The following is a 19,963-nucleotide window of genomic DNA, read 5'->3' on the forward strand; positions in this document are numbered from 1 at the left end:
AGGATATGACATATTACTTAAACCTGGGATCGAGTACTGTCGCCAAAATGTATTGCTCCAATTGGAAGATCCTGACAACCCTTGGATCCGGGCGAAGTGAATAAAGGACTCGGTCTACAATTCCAACATACTTAGCAGAGTCGCTTAATTTCAGCTCCTCCTTCAGTTTCTCAAGCTGCTTTTCCAACAGTCTAATGAGGGAAATTACCTGACTCAAGCTGACAGTGTCTGAACTCACTTCACAGGTGACTACTTTGAAAGGTTTCAGCACTCTGCACAACACTAAAAGTATTTTCTACTGAGTTTGTGAAAGGTACAGTCCCCCTCCACCAACACTGCCTTCTCACTCAAGCATATAAAGGGTGAAGTTCCATCTCATAATTACCTCTTGCTTCAGCTGGTGACAGAGCAAATTCAACATTTTCTGCAGGTGCTGCAAACTTCTAAATGCACCTGCTGAGTGTCAAAAATGGCCACAAATTTTGCAGACAATGGAGAGCATCTTTTGCATGGCCCTGTCACTTTAAAAAAAAATTGAACCATCAAGTTGATTGTGTGAGCAAATCCTGGGACATGTTGGAATTCACACAGTTGTAATGCTCTTACAATATTGGTGGCATTTTCAGAAATCACAAATCCCAAGTAAAGTCAAAGTGGGGTAAGCCATTTTGCAATGACTTCCCTGAGTTTTTCTAAGAGGTTGTCAGCAGTATGCCTCTTAGTGACAACAGTGATACACAGAGCAGCCTGCCTCTGAATTAGCTGCTTTTTCTTAGATGATGCTGCTATTGGTGCAGCTAAAGGCAATACACCTACCCAGTGGGCTGTTACAGTCTTGTAATCTTATGTTTGCCCTATTCCACTTGTACAAATATCTGTGGTTAAGTGGACAGTGGGTACAATGGCATTTAGGTGGACACTAAGTTTTTTTAACGTCCCTGAACAGGCTGGGAATTGCTTATCTAGTGAAGTAGAACTTAGATGGGATTTGGTAGCAGGGAGGACCTCAATTAACAGTCTAAAATCCATTGCACTAATGGCGGATAACACCATCATTGATGTTATAGTGTCAGTGATCCACTGTGCAACTTGGTGACTGCTGTCATACTTGCTCCCCCTTGCAAAGATTTGTTTAACAGTCAATTGTTTTTTAGAACTACTACTAGTAGTCTTCCTGGTCTTCTTCTGGATCCACTCCCAGCAGCACCAGCATTTCATAGCACTCAATAATTATTCTGAGTAATCCAGGATAGGGGAGGACTGAGTTAGCCTTATCAAATTGTAAACATGACTTCTTCCAATCATGATTGGCATGACAACGGGGCTTGACAATTGTTGTCCAGATGGCTTGACAATTGTTGTCCAGATGTGGGTAGAAATGATTCCACACATAAGAAGTAGATTTTTTTTGTTTAATACCCAGGCATGACAATGGGTTTTTCCTTTCATGGGCAACAACTGTTTCCACCATGGGGCCTGATTTACACAGACAACATCCTCATCAACAATATCCTCATCATTAACATCCTTATCAGCATCAGCTAAACAAATACCTTCTCATTCTTGTGCATTTCCACAGAAGCATCCTCAATTTCTATTTCAGCATGTTGACTTGTGCTGCTCATCCCCACATTTGCAGAGGATGCACAAGTGGTGGAAGGAGGCTCCTCTTTGAGTACAGTTGGTTCATGTGCCTTAGTGATTTTAATTTTTTTTAAACACCTCCATGGAGATGTGCTTACATCATCATAAGAGGCTGAACCACCAGTCAAAAATAAAGGCCATGGCCTCAACCTTTCCTTGCCACTTCATGTGGTGAAAAGAATATTGCCAATTTTATGTCTTTCTGCAGCTAACTTTCCCTTTGATGTTTTTTCTCTTTACCACTGTAAAAAATTAGTTCTTTGATTTTAGATGCCCTGATTTAAGCCCAGTATGATCTCGGGCATCAGCTTTAGTAGATGATGTACTGTAGACGTGCAGGTATCGTCATGACTGGTGGCACTGGTAGCAGCTCCAGCACTAGTATGTGGTTCCTGCTCTCCTCTCAACTGATCATTCCCCATATCAACAAACACAAATGAAGTGGGGTACAGCACACATGTCAATTTGTACCAATTTAAAATATTACACTGCAGTATCAATGACCTACAGTGTCACAATATTTTTTGTGAATAAGAAAACAATAACACACTGCGATACCACTTACATTGTCACAAGATTTTTTATGAATAAGACAAGAATAACACACTTTGCTACCACTTACAGTGTAACAAGATTTTTTTAGGAATAAGAATAACACACTGCGCTCTGACTTATAGTGTCACAATACGTGGATGATAAACTCCGGTCTGGCCAGCAGCGTCACCAAACAATAATAGTGTAACTAGCACACACAAAAAAAACAGAAAAAAAATATATATTTTTGCGGAATGCTATTTTTATTTGACTTTTATTTTTTTTACACTGGGGAATAGCACCCCTGGACTAGGCAGCAGCCCCTTGATGAATAACATAGCACCCCTTTATGGACAACAAAGCACCCCTGCAGAGTGCGGATGGACCACCTGCAGAGTCACAAATACATGGATGATAAACTGCAGTCTGGCCGGAAATGTCTCACCGAACAATATTTTTTTTTCACTGGGGAAGAGCACCCCTGGACGAGAGAGCAGCCCCTTGATGAACAACACAACATTTCTTTTTACGGACAACAAAGCACCCCTGTGGAGTGCGGATGGACCACCTGCAGAGTCACAAATATGTGGATGATTAACTGCAGTCTAGCTGGCAGTGTCACTGAACAATAATAACATAGCCACTAGCTAGCACACACACAAAAAATGATTTTTGTTTTTTTATTTTTCGTGGAATGATAATTATTGATTTTAACTTTTTTTTTTTACATTGGGGAAGAGCAGCCCTGGATTGACAGAGCACCCCTGGACGACACAACACCCCTTTATGATCTGCCGCCATAGCTTGATTGACAGGACAACAGTGACACAGCAGCAACCCCCACTTTATGTACTGCAGCCCCAGCCCGACAACACTGCACCCTTGGAAAACAGAGAATAACAGAGCCCCATGATTGACTGGACAGCAGTGACACAGCAGCACCACCCACTTTATGTACTGCAGCCCCAGCCCAAAAAAACAGCACCCTTGAACAACTACAACACTGCACCCTTGAACAACAGGGAAGAGCAAAGCCCCTTGATTGACAGGACTGCAGTGACACAGCAGCACCCCCACTTTAGGTACTGCAGCTCCATCCCGACAAGACTGCATCCTTGAATAACTACAACACTGCACCCTTGAATGACAGGGAAGAACAAAGCCCCTTGATTGACAGGACAGCAGTGACACAGCAGCACCCCCACTTTAGGTTCTGCAGCTCCAGCCCGACAACACTGCACCCTTGAATAACTACAACACTGCACCCTTGAACAACAGAGAAGAACAGAGCATGACTGTTCTGTACACTCTCCACAGCCGAAGTGAAAATGGCGCCGATTACCGGAAGCTTTAAAGAATCCAAAACCTGAGAGAATCCGACAGCGGGAGAATGATGTTTTGCCCCGTTTTTGGATCTGAGTCAGGTGAGAAAACTCGAGCCGGACTTGGATCTGACTAGGAATTGCAATGTTCAGGTGGGTCCGGTTCTCGTAGAACCGGACCCACTCATCACTAAAATAAATAAAGCCTTTTTTTCTGCTATACCATCTATTATTGCCATCCAGGCATAGTGAAAGTAGTATGAGTTCCTGTTCTCATTTAGGATTGAAATTGTTTGAGTGGATATCTCTATTAAATTAATGAAGAAATGGTTATTCATGTATACTGTAAGTATTGTAGGGTCAATTTAATTTTTTCATAGGTAGGGGCTTGGAGGTCAATGTGGATACATGTCTTCCTGAGCTCCCAGAATTTACTGAACCAATATATATTCAAGTGCATTACCCAAATTATGGGTATATTTACTAAAGTGCAGATTTTTAGAAGTGGAGATGTTGCCCATAGCAACCAATAAGATACTAGCTTTTATATTCTACAAGATGCTAGATAAATGTTAAGTAGAATCTGATTTGTTGCTATGGGCAACATCTCCACTTCTAAAAACCTGCACGTTAGTAAATATACCCCTTTAGTGTCTTAGGCCCTCATTCAGAGCCGTACGCTCTGAGCAGAGCGCACGCTCTGAATGAGGGCTGCCCTCCATAATTATGGAGCGTCCTCCTGGACGCTCATATAGCTGTGGGTCACCACCCACAGCCTATACGAGCGTGCAGTTTGATGGCCATGATGGTCTTGACCATCGCGACCATCGCCACTGCGAGCCGGAGCCTGCGGTTGAGTTTTTCAACCGCAAGGCCCGGAGTGATTTTGGCTCTATCAGAGCCAAAATTACTCCCACTGACATCACTAGTGATGTCAGTGGGCCGGCTTCTGATGGTAGGTGTTCCCTTGGGAACGCCCCCGTCAGGGAGGCACGCCCCCGGCACGCCCACCAAAGGGGGCATGCTGTGAAACAACATCGACAGCACGCCCCCTTTGATCAGACACAACGAGCGAAGGAAAGTCCTTCGCTCGTCACGTCTGGCGCATGCGCACGATGGAGCTCCCGCCGTCGTGTGCATGCTCTGTGCACAACATCGACCCACTTGCGAGCGGACAGCCGCTTGCGAGTGGGTCTGAATCAGGACCTTAGTGTGTAAATTAAGATGTTGTATAGAAAGGGTGTTTTACTGTAACACTGTAAGACACTAGTATAAAAATTTGGAGAAGAGATGAGAAAAGGTAGATTAGAGACTGAAATTAAGGTAGGAAAGGGTTGATATGGTCTGATAGGTAGAAACAACATGATTTCAATATATCTACTCTGGTACTTTAACTTAGTAGTGTGCACATTTGTGTGTGTCAGACACCTTTCAGCTGGGGCTGAACCATTAATGCAATAAAAAAGGATTTCACAAGTACTTTTAGCTTCATTTCACAAAGATTAGATTAGATTCTGCAGCAGGGGTCTTATGAACAGCTCATAACCATCGCACAGACCTGCCTGTGTCACACACATTGATATTCTGCTTTGCAAGCTGTGGGCTCCCTAATGCTCCTCTAAAACCGTTCGATATTTCACAGCTGTGATACAGCCCTGTAGTCTGGAGGATGACAAAGGGGGTGGAAGGGGGGCTGTAAACGCTTAGGGTGTTTGGGGTTATTGAAATTCCTCTGGAGAGCTAGGAGCCCAAAGCAGCAGTATTTCAGCCATTTATATGGCACCCTTTTATTGCTGTATGTCTAGAGACATGACTGAGGAAATGATAGCTTGCATGAGACGTGCCAAGCTCCATCAGTATGCGATAGACTGCATGTGATCAGCCAGAGCCATTTGCTACTGTGTAGTGATAAACTCTCAGCGGAAATTACTCTAAGGGCAGCACAGTGGCTTGCAGTATATGTAGTTCAAGCTGTTTTATTCCACTGTCGCATGTGCGTGAGTTTAATGTCACGGCTATTACACAATCTGAGAAAAACAAAACAATAATACAGGGCTTTCTACAGGGATAAATGTACGGGCAGAACTGTGAAAATGCTAGTAGACTTTAGCTGGCATTTTATATTGTTTATTTAGCCCTCGGACCAGACAGTGTGTAGATTTTGCTTCCTGTACTATGTACATTTATACAGAGCTGGGAGTACAAACATGACATTTTGTCATTAGAATATATAATGGAATGTTCAGACAAATTTATTCTGATATACTGTAATAGTAGTACCAGAATGTGAATGTATTCAGTGTTCACAGTGACACTATTTCAATTCCATTAAACAGTACTCACTATAATAACATATATGTTTAAAAATACCCGAGTTGGTGTTCCAGGATTAGTGTCATCTGGGTAAGAGATATAAACCCCATAAAACTTTGTAGGAGGCAAGAAAGATAAATCATACCAATAACATACTATTCTCTTTGTCTAAACACCTATATATACTGTATTATGACTTTATGGATTGGCCATGAATTCCCTTCACATCTGCAAACAGAATACATGGCAAGGCAACAACTAGTATCACTAATTTATGAGAAGTATCTCTCTGGTGGCAAATGCTATGTCAATCATTAGTCTCTTCCTCTTAACTTGAACTCCATTGAATTTGTTTAAACTGATATCACAATATCAGGGCACCGACAGAGTCATTACAATAGCACAGAAGATGATAGCATGCTGTGATTAACTAGGCAAAGACATAGTAGACTACCTAACCCTAATATCTGCTCTACCTTGTGAATATGGGAAGATAATTTTAAACACCAATGTTTATTTCTACAAATTAAAAAGAACATCCTCAATATTGCATTTTTAAGCAAGGCTTAATACAATTACAATACAAACGTTTTAGCATTGCAGTACAATACCAGTCTCCTAGTAGTTTAACTACAGTTGGTGCTGTCCCTACTTAAAGTCAAATTTCATAATAGACATGGTGTTCATATCCAATCCTTATCTAATATAGAAGTTTATTCTTCAATTTAAATAATCCAGGAGTCCAAGGACAGGAATTAAATGCTGTAGCAAGCAATACTGAGCAGGAACTGAATAATGTGAGTAGTACTAGGTGGGTTTACCAGATAAAAAGAAGATAACTGGTGCGCTGTCGACAACTCCAAATCCCAACTGTGTCTGTAGCAGCTCACAAGTGGGTTCTGCACCTCACAAAACAATGGACAAAAAGTGTAAAGATGTAGACCGCTCAATACTGACACCATTGATGAGTCCAATATTGCTCTATTTATAGGTTCAAATATAGTTATGAATACACATGAATTAATATCAATATAAAATACAACCAGTAGCTTAAATCTAAGCCTAAATGTTAAAAAGCAGATCAATGTGGACTTATAAGTCTCAGGCTGACACAATGTAATAAAAGTATCCAGTGAGCAGTCTATGGACAATATAGAACTGAATCACTAGAGTAAAAAATTCCTCAGTGATTGTAAAGATGATACAAAGTATAGTCTCTTACTGCTTGTTGGCAATTAAATAATGTTTGTAATAGGTCCCATAAGCTGCTGGTTCCACTAGTATGTTTATTGTCATCTGCCGGAGAAGTAAGTTCCTTATCCCCAAATGGCAGGTGTGGTTCCGAGGTGTGCACTCTGTATAATAATAATAGTGTGGGTCCTTAATTGCAAATATCCATTCGCGGTGGAGCTGTGTTCACAGAACTCACCCTGACCGTGTTATCACCTAGTATTTCGCAGTGCTGGCAACCACGGAGGATCATATAAATGAGTTAAACCTCAACAGTAGCCAGATGTTCACTACTCACTCGTAGCTAGCGGGCAACGGCAAACCACAACTTTTCAGTCGGCAATAGCGGTAGATGGTGCCAGCAGCTTTATAAACAGCTCAGAGGATGATACAAGTCCTTAGTAATGGCAAATCCCAGTTCACTGGAAATAGGCTTGTGCAGCAGCCAAAGTAAAGCTGGGCATCCACTATACAATTTTCTGTCAGATATCTGTCCAATCTGGCTGGTTGGAATAAAAACCTGGTAATGTATGTGAGCAAATGACAGTTGATCATTTGCTCACAAACACTGGAGAGTAGCCAGAAATGGTTGTTCAGACAAATTGGTTAAAACACACAATTTGAACAATTTTTTTGTCCTTTTTTCAGTGTTTAAAACCATATGATCGACTGTCATTTGCTCCCATACATTACCAGGTTTTCATTCCAACCAGCCAGATTGGACAGATATCTGACAGAAAATTGTATAGCTTATGCCTAGGTTAAGACACAGAGCAGCATATATCCTTGACATGTATCTCCAAGCAATATGACCCCTGGTTTCATCAGAAGGCTAGGAGGTTTACCAGAGAGTTCAGGCAATGCAGGGAATCCAGGAGTTCAAGTACAGGATCCAGTAATGCAAGAAGTAGCTTGGAATCCAGATGATCTAACACACAACAGGCAAGAGACAATCACAATCCATCTAAACAGGCACAGGAATGTCATAAGAACACATATCCATCATAGGAACATTAAAGACCCAGCAAAGAGTGCTGGGATCTGGCAGACTAAATAGGCATGGTGTTGTACATGCTGGAAATGAATGAATAATTAATAACCTGACACCTTGCAGAACAAAGTAAAAAAAATTAGCCCCCTTTGGCAGGATCCAGAACTTCAGCTCGCAAAGTAGGAGGCTTGATGACCCCTAGTGGCAGGAAAATGTACTGCTGGAGAACATGGCAAAACAGAGTTTTAACATCTGGTTTATCTGGGACTTTATGTAGTGCTACAAATTAATCAAGTGCCTACTTTTTTGAAGCTTAGAAGACAGCCATATCTAGTCTTTTGGTAATCATATTTGGGGAGATAAAAACAGTACTTTGTGTTGCTCACAACCATATTGTTATAGACATTTTGTACAGTCAACAATGCTGCAATGATAGGAATGCATTTATTATAATAAAAAATGACCCAACCAGGGAACTTATTAAAATTTCCCAAATAGCCCAAATGTGGCCCAGGCTACCAAAGGTAAAGTAAATGCATTAAATGCATTACTACAATTATGTACAGGACTGCTAGTTTAGAGGATACCACCTATTTGGGTGGACAATGTGATGGGGCTGTAGTTCATTGTTTGCTAGTATCAATAGATTATTGCCATTTGCTAATTTTGGTAAATCACTGTGATATTAGGTCTGTAGGATTAGAGAGTAATAACTACTGTGAAGATATTGATAGCAAATAGATCCTAGGTATAATATTAATAGTAATTTGATCCTGGTTACAAAATGAATATTCATAATGATAGTGTATTTGTGGAAAGGGTATTACTATTATTTCACAGCACTAAATGGTGGTGGTAAGCCAAACCATAATGCTTAGCCCATCTTGTTTTACGAATTGTATTTACAGAATCAAAAGGCATATTTATTCTAAAAGAACATACTTGTGGCAGAAGTATATTTATTGCTAAGTGTATATTTATGTTAACAGCATACAGTATATTTTTCAATATACAGTACATTATTATTTTCTAAAGTGAACATCTTCCTCAAATTACACTTTGCAAGTAAATAGTAAACCTGTTGCACTTATACCAGTGTATGTTTACTGTGTCTTAGTGGAAATCCTTGCCTCACTGTTGTCCTGTGGAGAAGGGTGCTAATGAAGATTGGTGTCAGAGCAAGAAGCTGATAACCATAGGAGAGGAGGTCCCCGGGGCTTTACCAGCAACTTGAGATATGGGAAAACAATGGGTTTAAAAGTATATAAATCAAAGTCTAATCATCAGTGAGATACAATTTGTATCCATGGTGGTGTACTGTAAGTTAACCCATTGTCTTGTTACATTTAGGTACACTTTAGGATGACCAGCAATCATGCAGATGGTTGGGGCGATTTCCCTTCAACCGGGACCATCAGAGATTGCCGATACACACTAGAAAATTGAATGAACTACAGAATGATACCATGTTTCGTCCTTCATTAAAATGCACTGCCTCACACACAATATTGTTTGATTGACCGTGCAGCACGGTCAATCAAACAATCTTGTATGTCATCCATGGGAGTGACAATAGTGCATACACAGTAAATATTGTAGAATATTTGTCGTTCCAATAGGGCAAATCATCCCAATAGCGTTCTGGTGTGTACCCACCCTAAGTATAATTATGTTATTACAATGGAAACTGGAGAAAAATGCAACTTTAATCAAAAAGATATCCACGCAGAAAAGGGAGGAAGGGACGAGTTAGATCTAAAACTAACCTCTGTCATGTGGCAGAGATGGATAAAAGACAAACACTTTTATGTTTAGCAATAATTTTTAGTTAATTGAAAACAAATGAGAAAGATACATCCTTGCAAAAAAAAGTCACATAAAGCAGCCAGCTTGCTGTAACAACTGACTATTTTCTATAGTTAGTGAAAAAGTAGAATAAGTGCATGAAAAGCTGTACCTAATAGAAGGGTTGTAAACCCAATCTATAGTTTAGAAAATAAACAAGGAAAAGTTTGAAAGAGTTTTAAAGCCATAGTGTGTGGTCATCAAATTTTCTCATCTATAAAGAATGTAGCAACTGGCTGTCAAAGCACGCATTCTGTATATAAATGGGTGAGTGTGACATCTCTGCAATTTTGAGCTATTACTAAAATAATGTTTATTGATGTTTTTAGTATATTTGTAGGACCTGCGTAATTTACCAAGGATTTAATTTATAAGTTATTTACTACCACAACCTATTCTTGAGTAACTCCTTTCTGAAAAACCAAATGATTGCAACCCTGAAATAGCTCTTATTAACCCCCGTAGGAATCATGAACAAAATAAAGAACTGGCTGAAGTGTTTCAGTAAAGAATTAATGAAACCACATCACAACAGAGAGCAATGGTTTTCATAACTGATGCAGTACTTCCCCTTTGGCAATAGTGGATGAGAGATCTATCTGGATTCTAAATAAGAAACACCAGAAATCCACTGAGACGGAATTATATGTAATTATTAATATAACAGGGATTGAGGTTTCCACGTATTCACCTCAGTTATATTAGAAGCATTCCAACCAATACTCCAGAATGATTGATTTTCCTTCATTTAATAAATGCATTTTCTGGTGTACGACTTAAATGGATTTGTTTTCAAATCTATATTTAATAAATAAAAGTATAAATGTTAACTTTGTTCTACATGGTTCAGCTAGATAAGTAGGGAATGGCTAGCTGTAGTTAGAAGAGAAGAAGAAAAGAGATTATATTTGAAGTGCTAGAAGAAATAGTTTTAGTAGCTTGTGGCAATGAGAAAACAAAATAATTAGTATGAATAGAGATTTTTCATTATTGAGTTTTGCATTTTTATAATTAGAGTGTATGTAGTCCTGGGCATTTCTCCATGCAGCCATTGCATGTTCCTATGGTCTGCATTAATATTGTTAGGTATTAGAGATAGGTGTGGCAACTTGCAAATGGACAGTAAGGAGTGGGGGTAGAGATGCATTGGGCCCGTGTTCACTTGAATAGGGTATGCTACATAGCAGTCTGTGTACAGGGAACACAGTGACATTGGTGTGAGTGGTGGGTGAAGGCGCTGCTGCCACCAGTATGTATCACACTGCTGGTCATGCGGGATACTCCCACAACTGGATCCCTATGCAATGCAATACAACTAGAACACCTAAATTTGAAAAAATTGTTGGTAAAAGCAATTTCATCGTGGGAGAAGCCACGCGCAACAGTTAGTGCTAAATAAAACTTTACTATACATATGACATAGAAAATATATACTGTTTCTCTAGTTCTGTAGATTAGGGGTGGCCATATATGGCCCGGCCCCCTGCTGGAGTCCATTCCCCGCCCTATCTGGGTTTGCGAGGACTCGATGACTATGACGGCAGACAGATGAGCTTCAGAGACAGGACTCAGACACAGACCAGGAGAGATAAGTTACATAAGGGGGTTCTTGGTTGGTTCTTATGGTGCAGGAAATCTGGGTTGAATCTTAAAGGGGGTACTCTAGGCTGACACATAAGGGGGTGTCTTAGCTAGCATATAAGCGGGAACTCAAAGCTGGTACACAATAGGAGATCTGGGCTGGCATATAAAGGGGAGCCCTGAGCTGGCACATTAGAGGAAGCTCTGGACTGGAATACACAGTAAATACTTGAGAGAGTGCTCTATACTGGGTTATAAGGACATGTTTTGGCATATAAAGACATAAGGGGGATTCTAAGATGGAAAAAAGGACATTAAAGGGGGTTTTGAGGCTGGCAAAAAGGAAGCATTACTGACATATTACAAATTTGGGCATTATGGTGTGGTATTTTAAAGTTAACTAATGGGAGTACAGTATTATGGTGTGACATATTATCAACTGGGGCATTACTGTGTATTATTATTATTATTATTAATTTCGGCTACTACTGTGTGGCATATTATGAATTGAAGACACTGTTATGTGGCATATTATGTATCTTATAAAAGTGAGCAAAACTGATATCTAAAATCTTTCAAAATATGTTTGATTCAAGATAATTTTATTAGTTTTAGTGTTTCATCAACTAAGATTTATTCAGCCCTCAATCCAAAGTCATTTTCTTAATACAGCACTGTAAGAAAAATGTTTGGAAATCAGAATCATTGCTTATTGTGGAAATAAATATTTTATGTACCCTTCTTCCTACAAACAATTAAAATCTATATATTCTAATATACTACCAAAACTAAGCATTATGCATCCAGAAATATTTATATAAAATGCATCTACTTCAACTAAAGAATAGAAATATTGTTTACATTGATACTGGCAAACTACCAAAAGTAAAAAAAAACCTTGGACTGGTCATGAAAATCTACCAGACATGAAGGATTTAACAAAAAAAACCCTCTCCTATTCTGTAGTTACTGCACCATTTGTTCAATGGAGTGTGGGCCTGATTCAGAGCCGGACGCTCTGACAAGAGAGCTCACTCTGAATCAGGGCCCTCCTACCTAAAATTGAAGCGGCCTCCTGACCGCTCACATAGCTGTGGGTGACCACCCACAGCTTATGCGAGCGGCCAAAAAGATGGTCACGATGGTCAAGACCATCGTAACCATTGGGCTTGCGACGAGACCCTGCGGTAGGGTCTCGCTGCTGAAAGCCCAGGAGTGCTTTTGGCTCTATCACAAGTGATGTCAGTGGGGCCGGCCCCAGACGGTAGGCATTCCCATGGGAACGCCTCCGTCTGGGCAGCAATGCCCCCAGCACGCCCACCAAAGGGGGCATGCTGTCACTCACCATCGACAGCACGCCCCCTTTGGTGCGAGACCCATAGCGACGGCTTGGCACATGTGCACTAGGGCACCATCGACCCGCTTGCGAGCGCTCGCGAGTGGGTCTGAATCAGGCCCAGTGTTCGGTGTAGTACTTACCATGTCATTCAATGAGTCCAGCATCTTTAACAAAAATCTGAATTTACTATCATACTGCAATTCATCTACAGTACCTCTCTTGTCCTTGAGGCCCATCAATGTTAGACAAAAAATGTGTACCTTCAACACAGATTTAAGAATCTTAAGTCTCAGGCTATATTTGCACGCATTTGCATCACAGAAATGTAGGCATTAAGGTTCCAATGCAGAGTTGAATGCAAGTTGGACATAATTGTGTTCATGAAAGTAAATGCATATATTCATCCATATGCAGAGTTGTACACATCTCTGCAGCCAGACTGCCCCTATACACACACATATACATATATATAATTACACATACATATATATATAGATATATACATACGTATACATATATATACACGTATGTATATATATATACATACATATGTATATATATATATATATATACATATATATATATATATATATATATACACACATACATACATGTGTGTGTGTATATATATATATACATAAATATATATATATATATATATATATACGTATATATATATATATAAATATATATATATATACGTATATATATATATATATATATATATATATATATATTGTGACACAGTCAGGTTAGGGGGTCACTCTCCTGGGTAGAGGACTCCTTCCTTTCACACACGGCAGATGGGAAACAGTACGCCAGACTGGATTCGAGTACAAGCTGGTTGGCGCCAGTCTTTATTGTACAATGTCAGAAATAACATAAAGAAAACATAAACATAAATTCTAGCCCTGTCGGGGCACTAACTTCACAGGTGGTTCCCTCACTACCAGAACCTGGCAGGGCCTAATGCCCTCACCAGCAACAAGGCACAGCACAGTACTCACAAATAGGTTTTTCAAGAGTCTCTGAGCAAACTCCCTGCCTGCTCTCCCAGGTGAGACACTCAGCCCTAAACACACTAGGCTTATATTGGCCACTCTCAGGTGGAAACCCTAACAAGCCTGTTACCAGGCTGCGAGAACCAAAACCTGGAGTGGCCGTGGGTGGAGCCCTCCCCCTCCTCTCACCCACAACCCCCAGGTCCCAAACCAGCTTTTCAAAAAGCCGAGACTCAAGCCTGCTACACTGCAGACTTTTTCCTGGGGGTTTAGAACACATAAGACAGGAATCTGGGACAAATGTACCTGCCACAGACCACTTTACCAGTGATCCTATCACATATCCCCCCCCTTTGTTTCGACCTGTGGGGCGGAACAACTGAAGCCCCCAAACAATGAACGCATGACAACGCGTCTGCATTGGCCAGCTGGCTTCCTGGCCTTTACCAAAGTAGTGTCATTCAACTGCTCCATGGCAAAGACCTCTCTTCTGACCTCTAAATCAGGCAGACGATCACCTGGCCCAACAACACTTCCCACCTCAATGGGAGGCACATCAGTTGGCGGACCACCGTCATGCTCCACATTCTCTAGTTCGCCAATCATAGTAGAAAAAGGGAATAACTCTGACTCAGAAGAAACTCCCTCCTCCACTACATTGACAACCTTCTCAAATGGATCGGAGTTGTTCACCTCTGGAACAAAACGGCTTTCCCAAAACTTCCAGAAGTGAGCAAAGTCTCTCCCCAATATTGCATCATACACCAGACCATGCACCAAACCCACAGAAACTATAGCAGAGCCACATGGTGTCTCGATGTTCACCTCGGCAGTAACATAATATCGAGTATCCCCATGTATGCAGGTCACACCAACAGTTTTCCCCTTACGCCTCAAGGGGTTCACCAGCTCAGCTTTTATAAGTGTCACCAAGCTACCAGAGTCTAATTGTGCCTCTACTCGGTTGCCATCTACAGTGAGTACACACATGTGCTTATCAGTCTCAGCCTGCCGGTCAGCTGTACAGGCTGTCTGCGCAAAGAAAGACACCCTGCTGTAGACATGAGCAGTATCACATTGCATAGGTTCAGTTGTAAGTGAACAATTAGCGGCAATATGGCCGAAGCCACCACATCAGAAACACTGAGTCATATTAATATCTAGTCTTTTACGGGGCAAGAACCTTCCTGGCCTAACAGGCCTGTCTCCAGGTTCTACACCCTCAGTCTTAGGTACATTCCACTGCCCAGCACCCTTCTCCCCTGGAACAGTCTTACCAGTGTCTGTGGGAGTTCGCCGGTGCACCATCGGGGCTCGGTGGGGCATACTCATCAGCTCCTCAGCCGCCACGTACCTCTCCACCAGCTCGACCAACTGGTCCGCGGACTTAAGGTCTGCATGGCTCACCCACTTGCGCAGAGTCACCGGTAATGATCGCAGGTACCGGTCCATCATGACCCTTTCCACAATCTGTGGTCCCGTCAGCGTCTCGGGCTGTAGACATTTTGAGGACAGATGGACGAGGTCATGCATCTGTGAACGTGGAGGTTTGTCCCTATTGAACTCCCAGCGGTGGACCCGTTGGGCACGAACAAAGGTGGTGACTCCCAAGCGAGTTAGGATCTCCTGTTTTAGTTTTTTATAGTCCTTGGCATCAGCCAGGCATAAGTCGAAATAGGCCTTTTGTGGCTCTCCAGACAATAAAGGTGCCACCAGACTTGCCCACTGCTCCTTGGGTCAACTCTCCCTTTCGGCCATTCTTTCAAACGCGGTGAGATAGGCCTCCACATCATCGCTCGAAGTCATCTTTTGGAGGAAGTGACTGGCTTGTACGGAGTGAGTGGTGGTGGGAGGACCAGTAGTAACATCTCTGGGCCAGGCGACCAGGTGTTGTACCACCTCTTTTATGGCCTGGCAGGTTTCCTTGATGGCAACCGGTTTTTGCCTCTGGGCTGTTTCCAAGGCCAACAGTTGCACCCTAGTGGATTCCTGCTGAGCTCTGGTAGATTCCTGCTGAAGTTTGTTTGTCTCCTGCTGAGCTTCTGTAGCTTGGAGCAAGGCTTTAATAATGTCCTCCATTTTGTCCTGGGGTGTAGGTTGGAAGCTGAACCTTGCCTCTCTGAGCATTGGCTGACGTCTCCTCTATGGGACTCCAAGGACACAGTGTTATTTCCACACTTACAAATTGGGTGTCTGTCCCTTTAATTTTTAAACGGAAAGTTTTCCTCTTGCTGCAACTTCAGTGTGTGTGGGTGCCCGCATTCTCCACCACAGTCAGGTTAGGGGGTCCCTCTCCTGGGTAGAGGTCTCCTTCCTTACACACACACACAGCAGCTGGGAAACAGTACGCCAGACTGGATTCGAGTACAAGCTGGTCGGCGCCAGTCTTTATTGTACAATGTCAGAAATAACATAAAGAAAACATAAACATAAATTGTAGCCCTGTCGGGGCACTAACTTCACAGGTGGTTCCCTCACTACCAGAACCTGGCAGGGCCTAATGCCCTCACCAGCAACAAGGCACAGCATAGTACTCACAAATAGGTTTTTCAAGTGTCTCTGAGCAAACTCCCTGCCTGCTCTCCCAGGTGAGACACTCAGCCCTAAACACACTAGGCTTATATTGGCCACTCTCAGGTGGAAACCCTAACAAGCCTGTTACCAGGCTGCGAGAACCAAAACCTGGAGTGGCCGTGGGTGGAGCCCTCCCTCTCCTCTCACCCACAACCCCCAGGTCCCAAACCGGCTTTTCAAAAAGCCGAGACTCAAGCCTGCTACACTGCAGACGTTCTCCTGGGGGTTTAGAACACATAAGACAGGAATCTGGGACAAATGTACCTGCCACAGACCACTTTACCAGTGATCCTATCACAATATATATACGTATATATATATATATATATATATATATATATATACATATATATATATACGTATATATATACATACGTATATATTAGGGATGTGCAGGCTCGGTTCTAAGCACACCTTGAGAAAAAGGCCGTTGGGGCCTTGAAACGTTGGTTCATGCTGGATTAAAACCTTCTATTTTTTTCATCAAGTCCGGATGAGTGCCGCTTATTCTTGCTCCATTGAGCAGGAGACATGGGATATATATATATATATATATATACATACGTAGATATATATATATATATATACACACACATATATATATCTATATATATATATACACTTATGTATATATATATATACATATACATACATATATATTTATACATATATATATATATATATACACATATATATATATTTTATCATTGTTCTATTATTTATTGCCCGATCACTGTGGCCAGCAATGATCGGGCACATGGAGGCGGGGAGGCGGAGTTGAGGCCAGGGAAAATAGCAGCGGCCGCGGCTACCAGAGTCGCTGCTGCTGCTCCTACATGTAGAGCCGGAGCCGCAGCAGGAGCGTCTCCCGCTGGCGGCCCGGATACAGAGCAGCGGCGGCGGCTACCAGAGCCACCGCCGCTGCTCCTTCACACACAGTGATCACTATGTGATCACTGTAGTTCCAGAGCCGCAGCGGGAGGGTCTCCCGCTGGCGGCCCGGGTAGATAGCAGCAGCGGCGGCTACCAGAGCCGCCGCTACTGCTGTTCACTGAAGGGGGTGGAGATGGCTGCCTGATCACTGCTGGCCACAGTGATCGGGTCACAGCAGCAGCACTGCTGCATCTAATGGAGGGGGGCTGCCGACGGTGCCCGATCACTGTGGCCAGCAGTGATTGGGGACACACTGGAGAGGTGGCCGCACTTGCAGAGGGACCAGAAGGTCCCTCTGATGCAGGCAGCTGCGGGAAGATTAGCTTCCCACAGCCGCCTAGTGGGCATTTCTGACTGGTCGTATCAGATACGACCATGTCAGGGAAAGCCCAGCTTGGTGCGGTCGTATCTGATACGACCATGCCATGCAAGTGGTTAAGGGACTTTGTGGGGATGGGGTCAGTTGGTGTTCCTGGAAATGGGTGCATGTCCGCCACATGTTCCAGGAGTGGCCACCAGGATCTGCGTTTATCAATGCAGTGTCCTGGGCTTGCATGCTGGCCAGCCTGATTAAGCTGAGGCTTACTCAGCTGGCTGGAAGCCCAGCGCCATCCATCATTGCGACCATCGACAATCGATGGTCATGATGTTGATCCCAGTCTGTGATCTCCATTGCACTGCTGGGATCGCAAATGCAGTAGGGGGTGTCATACACCTCTTTTTTACCAACATGGAAATTTACTATTGTTAAACTCAGGTGCTTTTTTTATTTAGGGGGTAAATTTGGCCATGTTATTCCCACAAAACTGCCTGTTTTTTACACTAGTAATAAATACACTGTCGACTCAAATCGGAAGTACTTTTCATTCACTTCAGCATAACACAGGAATTTACCATTATTCATTTTGTTCTAATAGGCCTTTTTTTGCAGACAAATTGGGGAGTAAATAAAAGTTTCAAATAGAACACCTCCTGAGCTGCGTGTTTCCCTGAAACATACACAGATCAGTGTGATTTGTGTATGTTTCTGCTTTGTAACCTTCTCTAAAGTGTTAATTTCCAGGTACCCCCATTGGATTGTACTAGATTAGGGGACAGAACAGCTGTCAGCAGGTAAGTATGTATGAGTGAGATCTACCTGTGATAAAGGTTTACTATACACGGTGTGTGTGTCTTGTGGTTATTGAACTATGTATTTTACAGTGAGGGTACGGGTGCCAGCCCCCGGCTGGCATTTATAATTCCACAAGTGCCAAAGAGCAGACATGCTGGCACCTGTAGGCTTGGGGTGTGAATGCTTTTGCTGGGGAGACCCGGTGTTAGGGACTCCTGGCTGTGGAATTACACCCCGGTTGGTTTTAAATATATAGGGACCCCTACGCATTTTTTCAACCCCTACATTTAAAACCAGAACTGGCCCTGCAGCCATGTGCTGGTTCTGAAATTATAGAATCGGTATGATTTACCGCCGGACCAATGCCCGGCGGTTGGAATCCCAACAGCGGCATCCCGGCAGAGGGGGAAATCCCAATCATCCAAGGTAAGTAATCTCTAACCTAATTCTAACCCCTAACCCTAACCATCCCTTAGGGGTGCCTAACCCTAACCTCCCCCCCAGTGCCTAACCCTAATCCCCCCTCTAAGTGCCTAAGCCTAACCCCTGCTTCCCCTATGATTACTGGGGGGTGCCTAACCCTAAACTCCCACCGTGGGTGCCTAACCCTAACCCCCCCTTTCTCTAGGCTAAAGCTAACCTCCCGGGGGGTGCCTTGCCCTTAGTCTCCCCCGGGACCCCTAAACCTAACCCTCCCCCCCGCGGCTATCCGTGCTCGGCGCCTGACATCCCCTCGATTGGGATGCCGGGCGCTGGTCTCTCGGCATCAGTAAAATGACAGGCATCTAGATTTAGATGCCTGTCATTTAACCCTTGCCGGGATTAAGCAGTCGGGAAGCCGGCTTTCGGGATTAGGTCCGCCAGCTTCCCGACTGCATACCGAAATTACAGGGGGAACCCTACATGTTTTTTTCCCTGTAATTTTAGGAGCCTGGACTGGCTGAGCAGCCAAGGGCTGGTTATGCTTTTTTGGAGGGACCCCACATCATTTCTTAAAAGAAATGAACCCTTAACGTGACAGTAAACACTATGTGCAGGCTGCTTGTTCGGGAGGGAAAGCCGGGCAGGCAACTCTGGGATTCAACAAGGACAGGATCGATCTAATACACTATCAAACAACATGATTCTTTCAAAACCAGGTGCTTGGTAAATTTCCGATTTTATTTGTGAAAAAAATGTCCATTTTTGATCGATCCTGTCCATGTTTAAAAACGGGGCAAATCAGCACCAACACGAATCTCAGTAAATTTACCCCTTGGTGTCAAATGTAGTAGGGTTCAGGGTTCTGAAAGTGCTGATATTTCGAGGAGTTAAATTTAAAGTGTCAATGTTTAGTATCTAATATGGTTTTGCCTTACCAAGCATTGCTGCTTTGAATTTGACTAACTTGATATAATCTCAGCACTTTCAGAATCTGCACCCAATTACAGTTGGCCCTATGTGTTAAATATAAAACAAGTTGTTTCACCATTTTAGTTTTCTTCATCCTTATTGCATATTGGTAAGTTGGTCACATGACTACAAGCACATTTCAATATTCTC

This window comes from Taudactylus pleione, unplaced genomic scaffold (genome assembly GCF_031769625.1).
Source record: "Taudactylus pleione unplaced genomic scaffold, aTauple2 ptg000007l, whole genome shotgun sequence".
Classification (NCBI taxonomy): Eukaryota; Metazoa; Chordata; class Amphibia; order Anura; family Myobatrachidae; genus Taudactylus; species Taudactylus pleione.